The 23,741-nt window shown below is 39.9% G+C and overlaps 2 pseudogenes; both read right to left on the bottom strand.

The window, feature by feature from the left end:
• Positions 1-1,100: 1,100 nt before the first annotated feature.
• LOC131486321 (lethal(2) giant larvae protein homolog 1-like) lies at positions 1,101-16,456 on the bottom strand (annotated as a pseudogene).
• Positions 16,457-22,206: 5,750 nt separating this feature from the next.
• Positions 22,207-22,841, bottom strand: LOC131486216 (cofilin-1-like; annotated as a pseudogene).
• Between the last annotated feature and the right edge of the window lie 900 nt (positions 22,842-23,741).

Consider the following 23,741-nt stretch of genomic DNA (forward strand, 5'->3'; position numbering starts at 1 on the left):
AGAAGTTCATGACTTATATTTTCTGTCTGAGGCCCAGAAAAGTTTCTCAGCATTTTCTCAAAGGCACATGGGTAACCTTATCACTTATGAAATTCAGGCACAAACTCCATAATGTTTTAGCTAAAAATAAGTATCTGATTCCTTTCCCATGGCTGCGACAACATTCTGGGTAACAATGCTGGGTACAGAGAATCACAGAAAGTAGAAAGTCATAATTAAAATATGTATTTGTTCTGGTTCATTCTACTGGTACTCTCTTGCTTTCTTTTCCCCTTTAAGAGTCATTACATGCTTTCATTTTTCTAACCCAATTTTTTTAATATTTATTTTTGAGAGAGAGAGACAGAGAAACAAACAGCATGAGTGGGGGAGGGGCAGAGAGAGAGAGACGCAGACTCCAGAGCAGGCTCCAGGCTCTGAGCTGTCAGCTCAGAGCCTGACACAGGGCTCAAACTCACAAACCACGAGGTCATGACCTGAGCTGAAGCCGATGCTTTACCAATTCAACCACCCAGGCGCCCCTATGCTTTCATTTTCAATATCAAAAAAGCTGTATTTTTAACATTAAAACTCTAATTTTAACAAAATAAGAGGAAAAAAAAACCCAAGGTACAATCTACAGGGAAACCCATCTTGGTGCGCTGCCCCCACCCCCTACGGGGTTCTGGACCTGCATGCCCTGCGGCACTCCCAGTCACATATATGTACACACACGGGTGCATTCATGCACAGGCTGTGTGTGGGAGGGAGCTGGCTCAGGAGCAAGCATCAAAATAGTTTTAGAAATGACTGTCCTGCCTAGCACAGGCATTAGAGAAATATTCTTTGCAAAGGGAGGTGGGAAGAAGCATGTGTAGAGTAGGAGGTGGCATGGGCTGCCAGCCCCAGCTTTCCTCTCCCCGTGGCACCGGGCCTCCAGGGTACTCACTGCCTGTAAAAGGGGTCAGTCTGAATCTGCCCCAGAGGCTTTGGGCAGTCCTGAGTCCACACCCTGAAGTCAGGGTGGGCAGGTCCCACGGGAGCCCACAGACTAGCAGGTGTAGGTCCATGTGAAGGGCTAGGCAGGAGCCAGGGATGCTGGATCCCAGCTTCCAGCAGTCTCATGGTGGGCCGGTGGTTCTGATCTTCCTCATTAGATCAAGGTGGTTCAGGCTTGAGCCTTGTCTTAACACTAGGTTCCTCAGATTCTTTTCAGATTCCTCTGAGGAGCCCAGAACATTTTTCATGTCTTTTCATCTCCTGTTGTGTCCAGTGTGGCGTAGGCACAGTGTGGTGGCGGAGTTCATGGACATGCACAAGAGTATGGCCTCTGATGTTTCTGGGCTGTCAGCTCCCTCCCTGCAGACAGTACCAGGACTCCCATCACAGCTTCATGGGGCCAGCATGATGCTCAGGGTCCCTTTAGCCTGGCTCAGCTTGGGTGAGTCTGGGAACCTGTAGCTGGCATGGGCTGCATTGGGCCGCTTGCTAATGTCCAGAGAGCTGAGCAGCTCTGGGATGTTCTGAGCACTTAAGGAAAAGCTTTCAAATTCCAACTGGGAACATCAGGTAAAAGCCCTGACTCTTGCATGTGAACACACAGGAGGAGATGACACTTATGTTCTCCTTCCGGATGCAGGAATAGTGGTTCTGGGGTCACAGGCCATGCATAGAGAAGAACTAGATTCCACTTAGGTTGGTGAGGCAGGCCAGGCAGGTCTTAGCACAGTCCTTACAGGCCACACTGGCAAACAAAGCCAGTGCCATTTTGTGCAGGAGACAGCCTTGTCATCAGTTTGAACTTGATCTTGGCACTCACCGTCGGCATTGTGAACACCCTGAACTGCTCCGCACGTGCAGTGTGTGGGGCATGATCCCCCTTCAAGTCAGGTGCCTGCGCGGAATCCCGCTAGACCACTCAGGGCGCCGGCTGTGCGCGATCGATCGCACATGTCAGGCACAGCGAAGCCACCACCAGCGTGTGCCTTAGTTGCACCTCCTTCCCTCCTCCTCCCACCTCTCCGGCGGTCCTCGCAGCGCGCACCCGCATTGCGCAGGTAAACATGGAGCCGGAAATCTGTGCCAAGCGGAGGTCGGTGGTGCGCTGCATATCCAAGGAACGTGTCAGCGAATTAGAGGCAGCGCATGGTGCCGGAGAGGGAGTGGTCAGCCAGCAGGGCTTGATGGGGACTGCAGCGGGTCATCACCAAGTCCCGGGGGCAGGCCTGTTCTGCGTGTGGGGCCTCCTGCAACTTGCTGTTAGCAGTAGCTGCCGTTTCTCGCCTGAGACGCAGCTCTTTTGAATTCATGGATACGCAGGAAAGACTGGCGCTGTTTCGCTTGGAGCACAGCCCCTTCATGGCCTGGAGCTTTTTTGGGGTGAAGGGTACGCGTGGCCAGCACAGGGCTCTTGCACTGGAGGTTGAAGAGACCATAGCCATGACTGGTGCCAAAGGCTACATGGCTCCCAGGTGGAGCATGACGGACGTGACGGCAGCTGGAGGCAGGCACTGAACCAGCACATGGGACCAGAAACGGGAGGGTGAGAGCTCAGCCCCTCGTAGCCCTTCCATGTGAAGCCCTGGCGGTCTCAGAGGAGGTCCATGCTGGCCATGCTGACCACCTGTTCCAACGGCACATCGTTAGTTCCAGTATCAGCACCTAGCCTGCAGTGCCCACCACCACCATCTGGGCCGTGTTCTTGTAGGGTGCCACTTTTTCCGCGCCCAGCCTGGGATAGTGACTGTGGATGTCTAAGAAGCCCATCTTGCAGAATGGTGGCCCGTCGTCTTGTGAAGCCTGTTGGTGTGTATGCTGGGCCAATGGGCCACACTGTTGGCATGCTTGCGATCTGCCTGGAAGAGGCCAGTTGTGCTTAGCTTGCAGAGCAGCCACAGCACCACGGCTGGAGACATCCCAGAACACATTGCCGTCCTCACTGCAGGTCAGCAGCAGACCTCACCGTGATGGCTCCTGGGCCAGGTTTTGACCCTTGGTGATGGGGCCAGCTGAACGGCGCTGGAGGCCGGCTGCGGGCGTGGCAGCCCACCAGAGCTCAGGATGCAGGCCCACAGTTTGGCGGGGACGTTGGCGACATGGGCCAAGCAGGTAACAGCCAACGGGTAATCTCTGTCTTAATGCTGAGTGCTTACAGGAGGATAATTTTTCTAGATTTTAACTATACCATTTCTCAATACATGATTAAGTTGCCACAGTTGGCCATTAGTCTTTATTTGAAAGAGAAGCCAGGTACAAGAAAGGTGGAGTAATCAGAGTATTCAAGATGGAATCTACCTGAACTATTTGTACTATGAGAGATGGATTAGTTCATAACCAACTATATTTTATATCTACAAATTTCTAAGTCATTTTCTCATTAAAATAATGGTTTGACCAGGTGTACCTTAAAATGCCTTCAATCACTTCTGTGTTAATTTGAGAGTAGAGTTTTGGAAACCAGTGAGATTTAATTTTCAAATCCCATTCAGTTAAGCCAGGGAGAGAAAAAAGGAGGGCAAATTGGAGTTTTTGGTTTTGCTTTTACATCTTACAATACAGTTAGGGCTTTTATGACTGAAGGGAAGTCATAACTACAGAAGAAAATTATGACAATTCCAACATTTAGTACATTAAAAGGTTTTAAGTACATTAGCAAAGTCTCCTCAATAAATTTGGAAAGAATGGGGGGAGAAATGTTGCTATTTGTGTTTTATACCAATGTCAGCAGTATTAAATTAGTAAAGAATATATAAATATTAATATTATATATTGGGGAGCCCTGAGAATATTATATATATATATATATATTAAATGCAAAAATACACACACACACACGCACACAGTACAAACACAGAATGAGAATAGCTTAGCATTCCCAGTTTTAAACTTTCTCTTCATCATCAATGGTTCCCTTTAAGGAAGTTTTTCAGGTAAGCATCCTAGAATGTTCTGTTTCCCACCTCATTTATCATTAAGTGATCATGTTTTATTTTTTGTCTCAACTGTGTAATGTTAAGGGGTTGATGGTCTAGCATATACACAAACTGACGAGAAGAGCTAGAGAAGATACCAGGAGGCTCATGATGAAACCTTTCTTAATGACATTTCCCTGATGAACACAGCTTGTCTGCAAGCTGTTACAGAATCGAGAGTGTATCACCAAATGGAAGTTTGAAACTGACCCCCCCCACACACATGCGTGCGTTCACGCGCACACACACACACACACACACACATACCTCACAGGTGCAAAAATTCTGCATAGAGTTGACATTTGTCGTCTACTTTGGTTCCTAGACTGTCACTAATCTCACCAATGAGCAAACATAAGTACATCTGCTTTCTAAGAAAGTTCCCAATGAATTACAAATACTACACTATAATTTCCAAGTTAGTGTGATAATTCATAAACATTAGCATTGGTCCCAAACTATGCTGAGTAGGCAAAATAAATCATGAGTCACAAAATATTTGCTCCAAAGCCAAGCCCATCGTTCACATGAACAATTTTCAGAAATGATGCAGACAGACTTATGAACAACACTTGCTTATTTTTAGAACTTTTCCTGCCATTTGAGACTATTCTTCAGCTTTAGGTTAAAGTCCTACAGTGAACTGAACACAAAGCTTAGAGATCAACAAATGTAAATTAAGGTAAATGATTATATTTCTAGTTAATATGTTGGAAGAGCATACTGAAGGAAATTTTACATTACTTAATTTTCTGAGCTCCAATTTTTGTTTTCTCATATATCCCAATACAGACACAGACACAAGTACACCCACTAGTACACACATGTCTTGACTTCTCTAAAAATGGGTTGACATTCTGGATTCAGTGATTTTCGGTGGTATAACCCAAACTTTCTCAATTAGGAATTTTAAGTGTATCTTCTAGGATCTCCGTTCATTCCTGTCAGATTTCCTTCTGTATAGGCATAGGTTTCCTCTGATAGTCAGGATCACCGTTAACATATTTGCGATCAGGTAGATGTCAACATGTTTTAACTTTTATTTTTTAACAGCAAAACAGCCCAGATTTTCTTTGTAATTTATTTTTGGTATCAGTATCATTCCATTTTCTCCATGCTGCCCTTTTGAAGTACATTTAAATCTTCCTTAAAATATAGTGAGCACTCTTCTAGAGAATGCCTGACTTTATTTTAGTTCCTTTGATTTGCAATGCATAGCTTTAGCAATACATCTCAACATATTATTTGTTTTCATCACTGAAGCTCTTTGTTGCAAAGAGTTCTCAGAAGTTTGCTTTTTAGGACAACTTCCTAGACTATAAGGTTTCTACTTAGAACTCCTTGCCTTCTGACTGGTGTAATTTACATGCAATTTAAATTTTCTTGATTTTATTACATTAGGGAATGGCCTGACATGATTCTAGGTTTTCAAACTTCTGTATACTTAATGCATTAAGGGAAAAAAATGCAAATTCAAACTAGAAGCTCAGGACCAAATAGGGAGCAGGGCATTGGCAGAATCTTGTGTGGTGTTAGCAGTGGTAGTTGGGGCATGGGGTTAGGCAGTGTTGCCAAAGGACATCTCATATCAAAAAGCAAGTCCGCTGATAATTTTACAGTGACTATTGCATGGATGCTGCTCTAAATGCTTCTTTATTCTTTCCCAATTAAGTTCGTATCCAGTCCAGCGGAAGAATAGATGTTGATTTTCTTGGGGAGCCCTGAGAATGCCAGAACAGATGCCAGGTGGTAGTGGAGTTTAGATTCCACTTCTGTAAGGATGACATAACTTGGTTACTTCCTTGCAAGTGATCCATTAGGTAACGTGTCTTATAAATCTCTCATCAGCAGGGATAGTTTTAAAGAAAACAATGGTAGGAGTAAATGTGATGCCCTCACTGACAGGTGTTTTGACCACAAAACCACTTCTTAATTCTCCAGATGATGTATTTCTATGTGTGTGTGATGTACCGGTATTCAGTTCTGTGCTCTGTGCTAATTTAGTGTAATACACAATCTTGGAAATGATTTCTTTCCTTCCAAGATCCGAGGCATTACTGTGAATAATTAAAAAAGCAGGGCTCTGCCTTATTGGTAGCATCTTTCCAACTTGAAAGAATCCCATTTGTTGGCACTGTTGTGGTCATGCCTGACCTTTCACCCAGTTTGAGGGCTTGTTTGCCAGCGTCTGCCTAGTATGGCTCTACACTCTAAGCACCCGCTTTCCTCGTTGAAATGTTTCCTGACAATGTAAATGTAATATTAAATGTGCATGCGGTTCCTCACCATGTTCCTCCTTTGTGCCAATTATGTATCTTGATTTAGTCTTTTGTGTCTATTTTTTCCTAACTTACACAGACTTTTTTCTCTAGCAAAACTGAATATGTACAGCAACAGCTAGTGTCCTGCCCCAAATGTTCTCTCCCCTGTCTATCAAGGTGTGAGTTTAGTGCTAGACTTTTCCTTTTGTATCCTGCTTAGAAATTCTGTGACATCCATTGTTTGTATTATTTCCAGAAAGTGCCCAATAAATATCTGAAGAATTGAAATATGTTTTCTCCCATTAAAATATAAGCCCCCTGGGGACAGGAATGGTGCCTTGGTGTAATTTGCAATGTACATAAGGTATTAGACATTTTTAAAACATATTTTTTGATTCACAGATTGTTTGATAAATTTGATAACTTCTTCCTGAGTTTTCTTTTTTTTTTTAAAGAAAGGTCAGATTTTTGATTTGTCCAAATCTTGCAGTTCTTCTGTTTCAGATAGTAGTTCCTCAAAGGAACTCAGCTGTTTCCCTACTAGGTCACTCTCCAGTTTCTGGTTCCTATTGGCTTTGCTGTGTATATCTTGTAGGGGAAAAAAAGGCATTTGTCCAGCCTGCTGCTTTGTAGAAAGAACTGAAAGGGCAATAATGTGGCATTTGTTAGATTTTAAAAAATGGAAGGAAGGGGAGGCTTTTAATTGTATGGGAAATTTAATTAGATTTAGACTAATTAAATTCATTTTTTATATTAACATGTTCACAAATATTATTGCATCTCGTTAGATTTCATTCTTCTAGCCTTACTGAACAATATTCAGTAGTAGTTTCAGATTACAATAAGTTCATTATGAAGATAAGGTGGAATTAGTGTAGGAAGCTCAGCTGGTTGAAGGGGTCTGTACTTTAATTACTGCACAGGGCGTGCATATTAATTACAACACAAGTGATATTTACTGTACCTCAGGAACATATGACAGGGTAGAGATACTGACAGCACCAGCTAATAAACTCAGTATGATAATGAGGAGAAAAGACCATAAAAATAGAAGGAAATAAAATTATTCATAAAGTATATTGATCCCAAAGTAAAGACATTAAGCTCTGATGAAGGGCAACAAAAGGGAAGCTCCTCACTTTATCAAACAAATAACCAAAGTAGAGAAATGTTAGCAGGGAGACAGATTGTGATTATACTGGTCACATGATCACACTCCAGAGAGTACACGGGAGCCATAACATGGGAGATTTTAATAAATCAGCAGAAAGCCATACTGTCACCTGCAGGAACCGAGGTCGCGGTGGCTAAGGACAGCCCCGTAGAGAAGTCAAACATGCTGTGGTGTAAACTGGAAGGAACCACACGCATACAAAATCTGGTTCGGGAGCCACTGTCCCCTCTGGAAAAACGAGGGCACACCTAAGAATACTGCAGGAATTACTCTCAATGGCAACTCTGGGGGCCATCACCCACTTTTCCCTGTTATTAGAAATCACCAGCTCTGATTCCAAGATGACAAAAGGGAACAGTTGGGGGTTGGTTAGATAATTTTTCTCAGAAAATGCTCAGTTATGGTGTGATCCTTTCTAAATCTACACAACTCAAAGGAAAGTTCACAAATTTTGGCTTCAAGTGATTAAATATGAGATTTTTTTTGTTTTGATTTTACATGGGCCTTGCAAAGAAATGGTCATTTTTTAAAAAACAATTATTTGATCAACTTCTAACAGTTACAAACAAGCTCATTTTCGGGGGAAAAAAACCCTGGCTAAAGTGCTAATTCTTAATTTACATCAAATAATTACTGTAGTCAGGTGTTTGCTAAGTATTTGTTATTTTTAAGCTTATTACCCAAAATCTGCCACAAATTGTGCTCAGAGTTGAGTTATTATGGATAGAAAGTACATCAGTTAGCTGTTTATTTTAAAACATAGAATAATGATGTTGACCAAACTCTTACAATCGCTTTAAGTTAATTTTAGGAGGAAAACATGTTGTGGGTGTATATACGAATAGCGATTTTAATATATAGTGCAAATATGTGATGTATATATGTAAAAATGAACTTTAATCTGTATATAATATCATATGTATTTCTGGTTAAAGTACCTAAAAAATAATAGTAAATCTAGATAGTGCATAATCTGGCCCTGTATTTTGGTAACAGTTAGAGGTGTCTGGAAACAAAAAACAAAAGGAAAGATCATTCGTTTTGGTTGAAATCTATAAAATCATGAATTGAAAGGGTTAGATGTCAAATTACAGAATGACATTATGGCAAATCTCACTTTGCAACTTGGGCAAGACAAATAATATGTATAACCAACTCCCTCTGAACTGAATTATTTTAATGTACGCATCCTGGAGCCGAAGTGAAGACAGCCCTGGACTCCATCATGAAATGGGGGTGCCATGCCTGGTTTGCTGTGCCTCCCTCTGCCCTTCTGAGTGCCTTACTCTATGTATCCCAGTATTCCAATGTTTTCATGCTAGCCTTTCTTTCCTCCGGTAGAGGGGTTGTTTCATTCATATTAAGGTGAAATATTTCCAGGGAATATTTTTAAGAGAACAGTGTTTCATGAAAGCTTATGTTGTAACTTGACCATTAACGAAGTACTTCTGTATGAGCAGGGGATCTATCTGAAATTACTCAAGTGTATCAAATAGTTATGAACACAACCCACATGAAAGGCCAGGCATAATCAGAATGTGGGAAAAAGTGGTAATTCAAGTTTTATAATCAGTACTGTTGTGAACTGGGTTATTTGCATCAATACCTGTGTGATATTACAATGTTAAGACTCAAGGCTGTAGGATTGTATAGTACCAGGAACATGGTGGGTAGATGTTTGATGAATATTTACTGAATGAACGAATAAACAAATGATTCATTTACTGAATGAATGATTGATTGAAGGAGTCCTCCTCAGGTGGTGTTTCCTTAATTCTTGAAAGGTACCAGTGGTATTTCTGTTGTATCTGGTGAACTGGCTACTCTCTGTAACTCTGGCATTTTCCTTTTTGTACTGGCAGTCCCTAACCACGGTATCTCTCTCACCACCTGAAATGTAAGTGCTGGCCGGAGTGGATGACCACTGTCAAGTGGGTGGGCTCTTGCTCTGTGTTTGGAAGCAGAGGGTATAGGTGATAATGGGAGATTGATGCACTTGTGTTGAAATCTGGAGCATGAAGTCATCTGTAGCTTACCCATTGTGAAGCTCAAACAGTTTTATGATAAACATGAATGGCTTTAGCAGACTTTCAGTTATCAAGATGTTGATTATGGGTTTTTATTTTGTCCAAAATATCCTGATATTTGGGAGGAAGAAAAGAATGGTTTAGGTGCAGACCAATTATATGTATAAATGGGAACTTGCAAGCCTATGACCCCTATCTACTTGGATTAGTGTTAAGGAATTAGAACACAATAGAGACAGAATAGATGGAAAACTTATTTAAAATTTAGAGAATAATTCTGATTCTCTATTAGTGTTTCATGGGTTTCTGTTAGGAGTTTGCTTCTCTTTGTCAGAGTTTTAAATGTTTCCTGTTAGTATTATTTTTCCTTGTTCCTCTTACAAGGTGCCTGCTGTCCTTGTGCCATCATTTGCCCTAAGCTTCTTCCCTTTTCTCATATTCGCTGCTTCAATGATCTATAGTTCATTGTTCACCATTATTTTTCATCCTCCTCCCATCCAATTTGGTTCTGATATTTATTTCTGCAAACATTACTTTCTGTCTTCTGTGTCTCTACTTTAATGGCTAATTTGACATTCAGGAGCTTCTCTTCTCTCTTCAGCAGAGGAAGAGTTGAGTTTGTTGAGAAACTAGTTTGGGGATATCTATTAATGTTGACTTAAGAAAGAAGGGAAGTCCTAAGCTTCCTTTATTTCTGCTTTGAATAATGAGGAGGCAGAGAATATTTGATGTAGATATTAAATAGAGACAAGAATTCTGATGCTCAACATGTTGTAGAAAACAGGATTTAGGAATTAAAATATCACTGAGACAAAATAGGTTGTATCATCTAAAGATTGGGGTAACTAGTTCATATCATCAATTAAGAAAATCATTATTTTTACATTTGGAATACGTATATGGTCAATCTTGCTGCACTGTGTTGCTTGAAATTAAAATTTTAATGTTAAACAAAATAGATGACCTTTTAAAATATAATACACTTGACCCAATATGCCCAATATGCTTTGTAATCACTACAGTCAGAGGGAGCCACAAAATTCTTGTGTTTCAACCACACAGAAACTCTTGTTAATTGTCACTGCAGTGAAGCAAAACTTCTAGAATGTCCCCAAAGCTTTTGAACCCCAGTGCAGAGTTTAATTTCTTGAAGCAGCTCAAGCTCCAAGTAATTTCATAAAGTTTTAGAAGGTTAAGTTTCTGTCATAAACAAATTTATGTTTGTGGATGTTGATAATTAGAAAAAAGTATTTTGTGAAAATCTGAGGAAGTAAGATTGAATAGATAATTAAAAATTGCAACATTCTAATCAATAAAAAAGATGGATATGATTGTTCTTGCCATTCTATTTCTTGGACCTTGTAAATCTTCATAAATCCTTTTCCTTTCTTTTTTTTTAAGATCATGTTGTATATTCATCACCACAAAGTGGAAGTCATAGTTAAGGTTTTCTGAAAGTCTTAGATTGTATAGCTCCTATAGTGTGCTAAAATAGTAATTCATTGAGAAACCTCAAAAGTGTGTCATAGAATAGTATTAACAGGAATAAAAGAACAGAAAAGGCAACCCGTGATGGAAAATTCACAGATCTGTTAGAAATTGTCAAATTGATCAGCATCACTAGGAACTATTGAGAGGAGCAAAGGTGATGTGCTTATTATTTGATTTAACAACAACAAATATCAAAACAAAAATGTTTGATTTCTTTTGAGAAGGATCATTTTTCCATTTACCTTTTCTGAAACAATCCCCACCCTCTGTTCCCCTGTTCCTGTTAACAATTAGTCATTACCTACTGTTGCTTATGATTTGTTGGCAGTCTCTGACTGCAATCTGTTGCTCTGTGACAGATCAATTCTTTTAGCCTACAGACTCATTCTTGAATTCAGCCAAAATGAAAAAAAAATACATATATATATATATATATATATATATATATATATATATATGTAAAAGTCTAAGTCACATTGCTTTGGCTAATGTGGCAGATCATTCTTTTAAAGGGGTGCCCTTAAAGGGAGATCATTAATGAATCCTGCACATATATAAAGGGAGTGAATGACATTGACTCCCTATGCAGAACAGGTTCAGAGTCCATATGTATAGACTGCGGAATTTGAAGTATGTTCATTTACCATCGTCACTTTTAAAGGAGACAATTTCAGAGCAATATTTTAGTTAGAGGAGTTGCTTCTGAGCCTACTGAAGAGAATTTGTAGAAATCCTGTTGTTTATACCCACACACATATAGATGTATACACACACCACTGAGTTTAAATAATCCCAGTAAGATTCATATTGCTCAAGTTTTTCAGCAAAAGAAATTATAGTTTTCTTGCAATCAATTTAACAGTCAGAGCTTTGGTGTAGCAAAATATATGCTTCGTAGCCCTTCAAAATTTACGCAGTTTGTACATATAGATATATGCTGTATATATTTTGAAGTGATACGTATGTTGAAATTTTTCCTCACTTAAAACCATGCTGCATAATTGATTGGAAGAGTTACTCTCATCACAGTCTATTTTTGCAGCAAAGCAGAGGCTATTTGAGATGCTTGTAGTTTTTTTTTTTTCTTAAATGCTTTAATGCAAGGAAGGGAAAAACTAGTCATTATATAGCAAGATATTATTCATTGTTGGTTTGTTCTGAATGATGCTGAATTAAGTAACATTACTGCCTAACAAGAAAAATATGTTAAAAACCATTTTATCCGTTAACTTTTGGTGTTACTGTTGTTGGACTCAGCAAGACCCTCTTCGGTGAGACACACATACACAGACTAGTCACTCACATACTCATTGTCCTTTAAAAAATATGTAATCCCTTAAGTTTGCTACCTTACAGACCCGAGGAACAGCTTGCTTCTCAACATTTCTATATAAGGTCGCCTCAATCACAAGGCCGGAGCTGCCAAATTAAGAAAATTGGTGGGCTATCAAGGAAAGTAGTATTGAACCAAAAGGCAGATGTTTCACTGTATGTTATACATTGGTGAAACACCCTCGGTCTGTCAGCATGCATTTTCTAAAAGCATACACCAGCCACTGTCTTGGTTCCTGTTTTCATTTTGAGTTTGTAAAGGGCCCTCCTTGTTTGGCTCCTGGAAATCTACCAACTTTTCTTGCTCTAAAAATAAGACAAGGTATTCATTCGCTAGAAATTACTCTAACCACTTGAGAAACACCTTACAATTTTTTCAAGCTCAATTTGGAAGGAGGCTGTAGGTATTAGGGCCATGATGCAACTTCACAAATAAATCCATGATGGGTGAAGCAGAATATAAACAGCATATCAATATACACAAGCCACAGGGTCTAGGACATAGTATGGGCAGGATCGGGTTGCAAAATGCTTGCATTTTTAGTCTAATTATTCTTTTCACTAATTCCTTCTATGAAGAAATGGAAGAGTCCTTAAACATACAAATGTGGAAATTGAGGACTGAACACGTTACTTCAGGTAAACAAGGGATACAGGAAGGGACAGCTCTTTTATACTTCGTTTTGCACTATTTGGTTGCATTTGACTGTGTTTGTACTCATGTAGGATAATCTTTTTCAAAGATTATAAGAATTATTTTACAATTAAACTTTTTAGATAATTTTTACAGAAAAATGACTTAAGCAAATATACTAATTCATTGAAACATTACCTAAGATTAAAGTTTACTTTTAACATGATATCATTGTACATAGATTCTAAAGACTATCACATTGTTTGGATTTTACTATATTTGAATAAATAGCAGAAAACACACAGAAACTAATTGAAACATATTCCTTTGTTCTGGTAAATTACTACACATGCCTCTAGCTGCCTAGTATCTGAGGTTCTGTAAAAGGAGATTTTTATTTTATTTTTATTTTTTTTGCCCTCCCAGTGTGTTTTATCCACCATTTAAAAACACATTTGAAATATATTGCAATTGCGTGAGAAGTGACATAAATACATTTGGTGATTAATATTTATTTGATCAACTGTGAGTGCAACAATATGACTTCTAATTTGAAACCACACAAGCTTCCTTTTCAGCAATCCTGCCTTTCAAAGCCTTTCATTTGCTATATCCCAGGCTGATCTTGGAAAGAGAATCTGTTCGATGTACTTTTCCCTACTCCTTTTCCAACTTGAAACAGGAGATTGGGCATTTGGCTGTATTTCCAGGTGTGCCATATTGGAACTTATGTAACACGCGAAGGGATGGGGAAACTCTTAGGCTCTAGACCTGTGGATGATTCCTGAGAGCTTGGCCTGTTGAAACATGCTCCAGGGTGTATGGATTGGAGGTCTATGTATACATTATCTGCCATATCTAGACATGCTCACACACATTTTGTAAAACGCCAGAGTTGATGTCTGGAAAACTTCTCCCAATGTTAACTAAAGATCCTGTTCTATTTCGTATTATTATTCCTATTGTTTTATTTCCATCCCCTGTGCTCGTGGTGTCTTTTGTGGCACTTCAGCTGTGATGAGATGGGCGCGTGAGCAGCTTCCTCCAGAATTGGCGCCAGCTGGTTTGGAAGACTGGCAAACCTTCAACTTCTCCCTCGATCCACCACGTTAGAGATTGACTTTATTATCTGCTATAGTTCCATGCCATCCATGCCCAGTTTCCAGTGGCCCAGAATGCAGGCATGTAACAGGCCTGTTCACTATCGTACTTATTCTGATTTAGTCATAACCTCAGGAATTGCCTTTTAACAACTCCCCCCCCCAAAAAAAGTGAGGGTCATCCACTTCTAATGCTGGAAACCCTGTGATAATCTGTTCCATGCATTCAAATGAAAATATGACTTCTTGGCAGAGAATAGCATTATAATGTAAAATCCCATATGCTGTTATACAGTATGTTGCAATCTGTTTTACGGCTGCCTCTATTCTAACGAGTGAATACTGCCAATAAAGCAATTGAAGATAACACTAATTGCTTATTTCTGTGATCCATAATTTTTATGGCTGCCTTATAGCTCTTTAGTCAAATAGATGCTTTTTGGCCTTTAAGATCTAGAACTCGTGTACGGTAGCAATTGAAACTGGAAATGTACATGCTGGCCTGAGAGACTTTTCTGTACTTGATGAATAGGATGCAGCAGAGAAAAAAATGGAAAGTTGTGAAAGAAAATAGACATCTTCAATCGGCTCTAACAGGTAACCACTAGATTTTATCAATATTTAGGTGACTTTAAAGAAATACATAAATACGTGGCTATATTCGGTTGTCAGGTTTTCTTTGGCTTCACGCATTTTGGGGCCTTTTGGACACAAAAGCGACCACGGAAGACACGGTGGTGTGTGAACACAGCTGGTTGGAGACAAGGCTCTGTGCTCCATCCTGGGTTTTCCACACTCTGGCAATAGGACTCGAGACAGTGATTCAACTCTTCTGAGAGTCGGTTCCTCTCAGAAATGCTCTGGTGACTAAAAGGCTGGGAATACACCGCTGCCCATAAAGTACTCTACCCATGTGTGTGGTTGTGCTGGGTCCCTGTTTGGGGCCATCACGACATGCTTTTTCATGAATACTGTCATAGAAACCCCAAATTATGCAGCGTTTGTCTAAGGATTTATCCAGTTCTTTGCTACTCAGAGTGTAGTTTGTGGATCAGGAGTGCTGGCGTCACCTGGAAGTTTGGTAGAAATGTAGAATTGCTGGCCCTCCCCCAGGCCTGATGTTAAGACTCTTCCTTTGATCAAAATCCCCAGGTGATTAGTATGCACACGACAGACCAATACAGTCTAACGTACCTTATGGATGAGAAAGTGGAGATTCAAAGGCAAGGTGAAGTGATTCGTAAGAGGCCACATAGTATGTTCAGAGCTAAACCACGTTGAGAGCCTGGGGCTTCGCCTCTGTGTTTAATCCATGCTGCCTCCACCTTAAAATAGCGAAGGTTTAATTTTATTGTGTGGCAGATTTCAGATTAACTACATAGGCTCAAAAGTGGGCAACATATTTGTAGCTTAAAATAATGTAAGTCGGGAAAGCCATCTGTTTCTGCTTTATTTGGTCAGATAGTGAAAATACAAATCAAAGCAAACAATAGGTTGTATTACTGAGCTTAAGTTACATATGAAAAATGTCTAGAATACCCATAGATTTCTACTCATGGAGCTCTGTAGATATGTTCTCAATTGAAGAATTTAAGAATATGGTCTGAAATTCAGACAAAGTACATGTGCAAAGATCATAAGGTCCTAGTATTCCATTTTTCTATTTTGTATCCAGCTTTCTAGCTACTATAATTTCTTTGATAAGAAAAATAGATACTTATGTTTAAGTAGGCATTTATTTTTCCTATTCCAACAGAAATATATGTGCTATGTTCAAATAGAGGTTGCAGAAAAATCAGCTAATTTTTCAAATAACTGAAAAATGTTTATAATTCCTGATGAGATATATACATTATATAAGCAGTTCTGAGAAATACCACTATATTAGTTTAACCATTATACATATATATAATAATTATAATAATTTTATATATAATGGTATATATATACACATATATACTATATATACATATATATATACTATTATATATGCTACTCTGCACACTGCCAGTATGTTATTGGACACACTGGCAATGTTTTTCACATGTACTAAGAGCTGAGCATTGCAAACCAATATAACTTATTATCCCATTTAATCTTCACTAAAAATCTGCAGGGGTACTACTATTATCCTCATTTTATAAATGAAATGATGAACCTCCAGTAAAGAACTTGCCCAAGGACACACAGCCAGCAAGATGAAACTGACTGAGGAATGAGGAGTTTAAATGTATCTTCCAAATTAATGTTGTGACTGGTAAAACTTTTGAGTCCCAATTTCTTAAATTCTGATTTAATTAGATCTTTTCTCTCCATGTGAATTTCTACCTTAATTTCATGCAGTGAGGCTGGGACGGTGTTAACCTTTTCTGCCTTTTGCACCAAGCACCTGGTTAGGTGAACCAGCTGATGTCTAAGGAGTCTGGGGCTGGAGTTGTCTGTAGCCAGGGAAGGAAGGAGTCTTAAATACCCTACTGTTATCTCCATGGTCAGAAACTGCTTCCCCCCAAATGCTGAGTCTAGGTTCTTGGTTCTTCAGCTCTTACTGTCTAGTACTGAGATTGACAAACAAAGGTTGTAATAAAAATGCCAACATACTTGCGAATATTCTTAATGAAATCAGTGGCACAGGCTTTCACAGAGAAATGGATACGGAAGAAAGAAGGAGACAGGGCTACCCAAAATGGTTCTCGATACAGCTGTGGGAACCTTGTGACCGAAGGTTAAAAGCTCAAGAGAAACATGTGAGAGAAAAAGAAGGTGCAAGACAGAGGAGGACTGATACTAGTAATTGCAGAGATAGTCTAGAATAGCGATTAATAAGCAAATGGCAAAGGAACCGATCTGGAAAAGGAAGAAAACACTCACACACAAGCAAACGTATAAAGCTCACCCTCATTTTATATGACACGTTTGGCTCCATGCTGATAGTCCACGTGTAGAATCTCCAAAAGCTGTACCTTGCCAAATGTTAACTGTTAGTATGTGCCGAAACCTCATTATGTATGAAAGGATATGATCAGAAGAGAGGACTGTTGCAACCAGCTGTAACCTATAGCATTCAAATAACTATCTTGGTGTAAGAGACAAACACTGATTACTTAATTCCAACACTTTATAATGCTTCATGGGGAAAAAAAAGACAGTTTTCCTTGCACTTGTTATTTTCTTTTATATTAGATGACTAGGTTCTACATTATCTTAGAGTATCCTGGTTTGACTACCTAATATTTTTCTTTAAATACTGGATAAAGGATCAATTTAAATATCTCTAGCCTACCAACGTAGTGTCACTTGGATATATTGCAGTATTTATGATACCCTATGATTAATGGGATTTTTCAGAGAAAAAGAAAGAGATCATCTCTTGAATGTAAAAAAACAAGTAACATATCACAAAATTCTGATTTCTTAGATGAAAACTCATGCCATGTGCAACCTATCAAGATTATAGAAATAGAATGATCCACTATTATTTCTTCTCTAAATCCTGGTTAATTTTTTTTGAAACTTTCTGCTTTACTTTAGAAGTGGGACTAGCATTGCCTTCTTGGGCTCTGATCAGTTTGATTTTTCAGCTACACCAAGGGGCTTTTATTTCACCTCTTTGTGAAATTGGCTGGTTTCCTAAAGTTATTCTTCTATTATAATTTAACACAGTAAGAAGAGAGTAGGAAAAAAAAGAGAGATCTAATATGGTATTATTTTATTACTACATAAAACTCCATTGTCAGAACGGAAAATACAGGAAAGGCTCTACACACAGATGGCTAAAAAGTTAAAGCCGAGTAAATGATCAGAGAGAGAGAAAAACAGAATCGTATTACAGTCTATGTTCCTCGGTATTATTTTGTATGCATGTCTTTGAATTTGAAATTCAAATAAGGCTTTTTATATATATATATATACATAATTGAAAACAATTTTTTGATAAACAAGCAGACCAGATATCCAAACAAGAAAACGCTGTTCTGCCCTCTTTCCATTTAATCACAGAAGCCCTTGCCTTACCTTATATTATAGGAATGGAATTGTAGGGATTAATATGAACAAACTTAACCCTTTTTAACTTACCCTCACGTAGTGTTTTCAGCTTACATGCCACGGGAAATCTGGGCAGGGCGGGGTAGAGGGAGATAGGAAGGGTGCAGAGGGAAGGAGGATGTGAGGGGAGAGGAATAATAGAAACCTTTTTAATATATTGATGCGAAATGAAAAGTAATTCAGAAATGCAATTTAGTGATGACCTCTCCTTTGGGTGGTTATGAAAAACAGCCTTGTTTTCTTTTATAAAGAAATGCTGGCATGCTTGACTTTAGTGAATCAAGAGAATTGTTTGCCAAATAGCAGTGATGGTGTGTGTCCTTGTCAGAACACCTGCTGTATTCTCCCAGCAAACACTGGGGCCATGGCGTCTCTCCTCTAATGACACCTCATCAATCCGCTCCTATCAATGTCCCAGCCATGGAGGTGACTTCGAGTGTTCAGAAGCCTTAGAAAATGTCAACGTTTTGGGAGAAAAGGTCAGTCACAGCTTCCCCCCCACCTCCCCTGCCAAGCCACCGTGGGCCTGGCGTTCATTATCCTAATTAAATCCAGCAGCTGAACATCTTCTTATCTGTAGGGGAGGAGAGCAGGGGCATGATGCAATAGGATTGATTTGCATATCCAAAGTTAATTAGTGCGGAGGAGCAGGTGTACAGTAATAATAATTATCACACATGACAATCACCTGTGACCACTTCCCCGCGCCCCTTCCGGGATTCAGCACAGTGATTGCTGGCTGGTTTTTTTCCTTGCTTGATACCCATCCTGAGCTGTTTATGTCCTTGTGCCTCTCTTCACAAACCTGCTGTGAGTAGCTCGTCTGTTCCTTAACAGGCGCTGTATTTTTCTCTAAAGGTATATTTTCCCCTGTTTCATTTGGAGGGAAAGACTATTGTAAGGCAGCTATTTTCAATTTTGTTTGCTGAAGTTGTCACATCCTGGTGGAGCCTGGGTATTTATTTTTAGATTACATGTAAGTGGATAAGGAAAAAAAAAGTGCTCAGGATCATAATTTGAAAATCCCACTTTGCATCATTTGAACATTTTATCTTGAGCATATGCTGGCGAATCAGTCTGATCCAAAATAAACTTATTAGACAGCAGACACATGAAACCAAGTGACAGTTTGATGTTTGCCACGAGACTGTCCGTGCCAACGTGAAGTGGAACGGCAAGACTGGATCCACAGCCCTCTGACCTCTCAGGCTGTGGACAGTACGATAGAACCCAGGCTCACTGGACACTGACCCGAAGAAACCAAAGAAGATTTTGGTGGGTTGTTTAGGGCTTGGCAGAGTCTAGGGTAAACAAACAAACATTAGAATGATCTACCAGTAGGAAGACTTCAAATTGTAGCCTCGGAGCAAATTCAGTGCAGCTCACAGGATAGCTCTCATGATGCCTTCATCACAGAAAGCTTAGATAGATTACACTCTTCGGATTTCACTTGCACATAAATGTGTAGGTTATGCATGTTTAAAAGTGTTTTCTCTGTCAAACGAGGGTAATTTTTTCAAATTAAGCCAAAAAGCATACCCTGGAAATGGGATGTGCTTTTATAGAAATGAATTATTGCTGTGTGCTATACAGGAATTCAACACTCACAATGGTGGGCTAATGAGTAGGTAAGAACAGAATATTAAATACAAAGAAATTTTTCTGGGTAAAGGGGAGGCATTAATGTTAAATTAGCTATGAAACTGTGACTGTTGTTAATTTTTTTTTTTTCACTCTGACTTTTGTCTGTTTCACTTTTATTTGTCAGGGTACACTTTTGCCAATCAAGTCAAGTATAACAGGTGGGCCTCCCTTTCACACGGCTTTAATGATAAGTGACAGAGATGGCAAAAGGCACTCAACCGCCTGCAGAATGCATTAAAAATTCAAAACTTTACTTATCAGTCTTTTATTAAAACTTTCTGTAATTGTGCAAAATTATTTCCCCACTGGGTTAGCTTTCAATATGGAGTACAATTACATTTCTGACACAAAAATAATTACAGTTAAAAAAAAACTACAAGAAAAAAAAGAAGTATTTTTTAAAGTGAAATCCATCCATTTTACATCCATGAAGAGGCATTGCAATGAAAATTTAAGTGATTACTGAACTAAAGCTCCAGTTTTGAATATTTAACTTTCGGGGGCGCCTGAGTGGCTTAGTCGGTTAGGTGTCTGGCTTCGGCTCAGGGCATGATCCCACAGTTCGTGAGTTCGAGCCCCACGTCGGGCTCTGTGCTGACAGCTCGGAGCCTGGAGCCTGCTTCGGATTCTGTGTCTCCCTCTCTCTCTGCCCCTCCCCTGCTCATGCTCTCTCTCTCTCTCTGTCTCTCTCAAAAATAAATAAACATTAAAAATTGAATATTTAACTTTCAATACTAGATAGCTGGGTGGAAGTCTAGTTTGTAGAAATATAAAGAAATTGTGGTTTAGGGTTAAAGACTTTTTAGTCCTTGTCTGTTTACTAAGGAAATACTTTTGTGTATTGTATCTTTCATCTGTCACTGTTAGCATAGCTAGAATGGTGGATCTAAATTCTTTCCAAGAGGATAAATATTAACAGTAAGTAGTTGTGTTTCATGGAATTAGCTGTGGTTTTTCTATATGACTGATGTCTTCTTAGCTTATGTTTTTTTTTTTTAAAGTGTGTTTATTTTTGAGTGAGAGAGAGCATAGGAGGGGCAGAGAGAGAGGGAGAGATTGAATCCCAAGCAGGCTCCGCACTGTCAGCACAGAGCCTGATGCGAGGCTCAAACACTTGAACCACGAGATCATGCCCTGAGCCAAGACCAAGAGTTGGATGCTTAACAGACTGAGCCACCCAGTCACCCCTAGCTTACGATTTTTAATGTAAGCACTGATAGCTCTGGACAGAGGGCTCTGCTTATATAAAGCAACATTCAAATAATTCCCTGCTTCTACTTTGGTCATCTTATCTCTTAATCTAAAATCCTACCAGTCAAGTTTGCAGAAAAAGAATTGCCATGTGAACATTCCCCTAAGATGTAGAGATCAACACGTTTTCACATAGGCATCTTTTATGTATAAGACCCTGTAGTTGGAACTCTGGGAAATAGGGAAGCATGAGTTTCTATTTCAACTGGGGCTTTTGGAATCACCTCAGATTTCCATGAAAGCTGGTGCTACTGCACTTTATTTCATTCCACCCTAATGGCACATTCCTATTGAGGAATATCCATTGTGTATTTATTAATTACTCACATAATGTCAGGCAATGCCACTTAAATCTGAAGTTTTACAAGTCTTACTCAAATCTTTGTTCTTGTCCTTCACTAGGTCACAACCTAAAAGGAATATAAGAGAATATAAGAGATTATATAAGGAATATAAGAGAACTAAACTACAATTGTAGGTGAAAAACACCAGGCATCTCCTCAGTGGGGAGTACAAGATGATCTACTGGCTCTGGGGAAATACCATAACTTCTGTATGTGTGTATATGTATATATTTATTTTAAGCTCATTATTTTTAATTTCTTTTTTTTTTTGAACTTAATATACATAGCATAAGGGGCACCTGAATGGCTCAGTTGGTTAAGTGTCCAACTTCAGCTCAGGTCATGATCTTATGGTTCATGAGTCCAAGCCCTGCGTTCGAGCTCTGTGCTGACAGCTCAGAGCCTGGAGCCTGCTTCTGATTCTGTGTCTCCCTCTTTCTTTCCGCTCCTTCCCCACTCATGCTCTGTTTCTCAAAAATAAATAAACATCAAATATAGTTAGATAGCATAAGTATATAAATTGAGAAACTAAAACTTTATTTTCCCGTTAGCAAGCCTTTTTATTGTTGTGTGTGTGTGTATGCGTGTGTTTAAATTGAAGGGCCCTTACTGGTCCTGCTTCCATGAGTGGCAGCAGCCAGGGGGAAAAAGGGAGGGGAACCAGGCAGCCCAAGGAAGGAGTCATCTCCACAACATTCCATTTATATACAGAACGAAACAGACAAACACAGAGCCACTATTGCAGGTAGAAGTTGGCAGCATGGGAAAGGGGAGGAACAAGTGGAGAGTTGGGGTATCGTTAAAAAATGTATCCCCCCCCAAAAAAAAAAACTGAGGTGCCTGGGGGCAACTGGTCTACTTTAACCCAAGAGGAATCAGAAGATCAAAAGCAGTTTGGGAAGCCCAGAACTGTCAGGGAAGGAGGCAAGAGGTGGGGGCTGTTTGGCAACTGGGGTGAAGAGACTGCTCTCCCCCTGCTGGGATTCCACCAACCCCTCCAGTCTGGCAGGAAGAGGAAGGCTTACAGTCCCCCGAAGGTAGGTCTGGGGCTGCCAGATGCTCTAGGCAGGAGGCCAGAGGGGTCTCACAAAGGTGTGCCCTCCAGGGAGATGATGGCACTGCCCCCCTTCCCTTCAGCTACTCTGCCAGGGTACAGTGGTCCTTGACCTCATTGTAGCAGTTTGGTTGTAATTCATGCTTGACCCCTGTAAGCTTCTTGATGGTGTCCTTAGAGCTGGCATAGATCACTGTGCTTTTAAGGGGTTCAGACTCAGGTGCCCAGAAGATAAACAGCAGGTCCTCCTTCTTGTTCTCCTTGGTCTCCTAGGTTACATCATAGTGGGCATAGTGGCAGTACTTATCTGGAGCATCTGCACAGAGGTGACATAGGGTTCGTCTTCTACAGTTTGGCCCAGATCGCCTACCAGAATCTCCTTGCCCTTCTTCAGGATGATATTCTTGTCCTCATTCAGGCAGAAAAACATCAGCAGCTTGCACTTCTTCACCTCCTCTGGGGTTGATGACTTACGTGCTTTCGTGTCATCGAACACTTTGATGATGCCATCAGAGATGGCCACACCAGAGGCCATGTTTCCAGATATGAAAGGTGAGGCAGAGCAAGGAGAGACAGAAAGATGAGAGCTATTGCAGCTGCGGCCTTGATCCAACGGACGAAACCAAATCTTCAAATTCAAATTTTAAGTGGTCTTTAACATGGAATATGTTTATGTCTTTAGCTCATACGTAGATGTTTTTGTATTTCATTTGGGTACTTGCATAATATGGCAGTGGTCATACTGTGAATGAGAGGTTTGGAGACTTTCATGACTGTCTTGGTTATACCACTAGTTGGTGTGTCCTTAAGTGTGTAATTTAATCTTTATCTAAGGTTCTTTGTCTTATCTCTTCCTCCTGAATTCCTCCTTTTCTTACATAATAAGCAATTATGGAAAGATCACCGTGTGCCGGTAACTTTTGTAAGCAATGTATTAATCCATTAGATACTTACAACAACCTTATGAAGGAGGTACTATAATCACCTTCTCAAAGAGGATGTGCTACTTAAGAAAGCTGGGAGAAGGTTTGACAAAACAAGTTTCATGGGCACTGAGAATAGAGTGGAGAGGAGTAGGTGGCCATGGGAGACGTTCTTTGGACCATCTAGATGATTCATGAGACTGATGACTGCTGGTTGCTTGCTCCTAACTTCCTGACCTTTGACCCCAGAGGTTTCCAAAGCAAAACTTATGCTGAAAGTTTTGATTTGGCATTTGATGGAGGAATGAATGTAATACCACTAACAGCTATGCTTATAGAGGAGACTTCTTGAGAGCAGAATAATTAGACATGGAGGTTTTATACTGTGAGTTTAGATTTGCAGCCCTTACACGATGCTCAAGTCCTGCCATTGTCTTGCCCAATCAGATGTCAGCCCCATCTATTGCAAATTTTAGAGAATAATATGTCAACTTTGTAAATAAAAATAAATA

This window comes from Neofelis nebulosa, chromosome 9 (genome assembly GCF_028018385.1).
Source record: "Neofelis nebulosa isolate mNeoNeb1 chromosome 9, mNeoNeb1.pri, whole genome shotgun sequence".
NCBI lineage: Eukaryota > Metazoa > Chordata > Mammalia > Carnivora > Felidae > Neofelis > Neofelis nebulosa.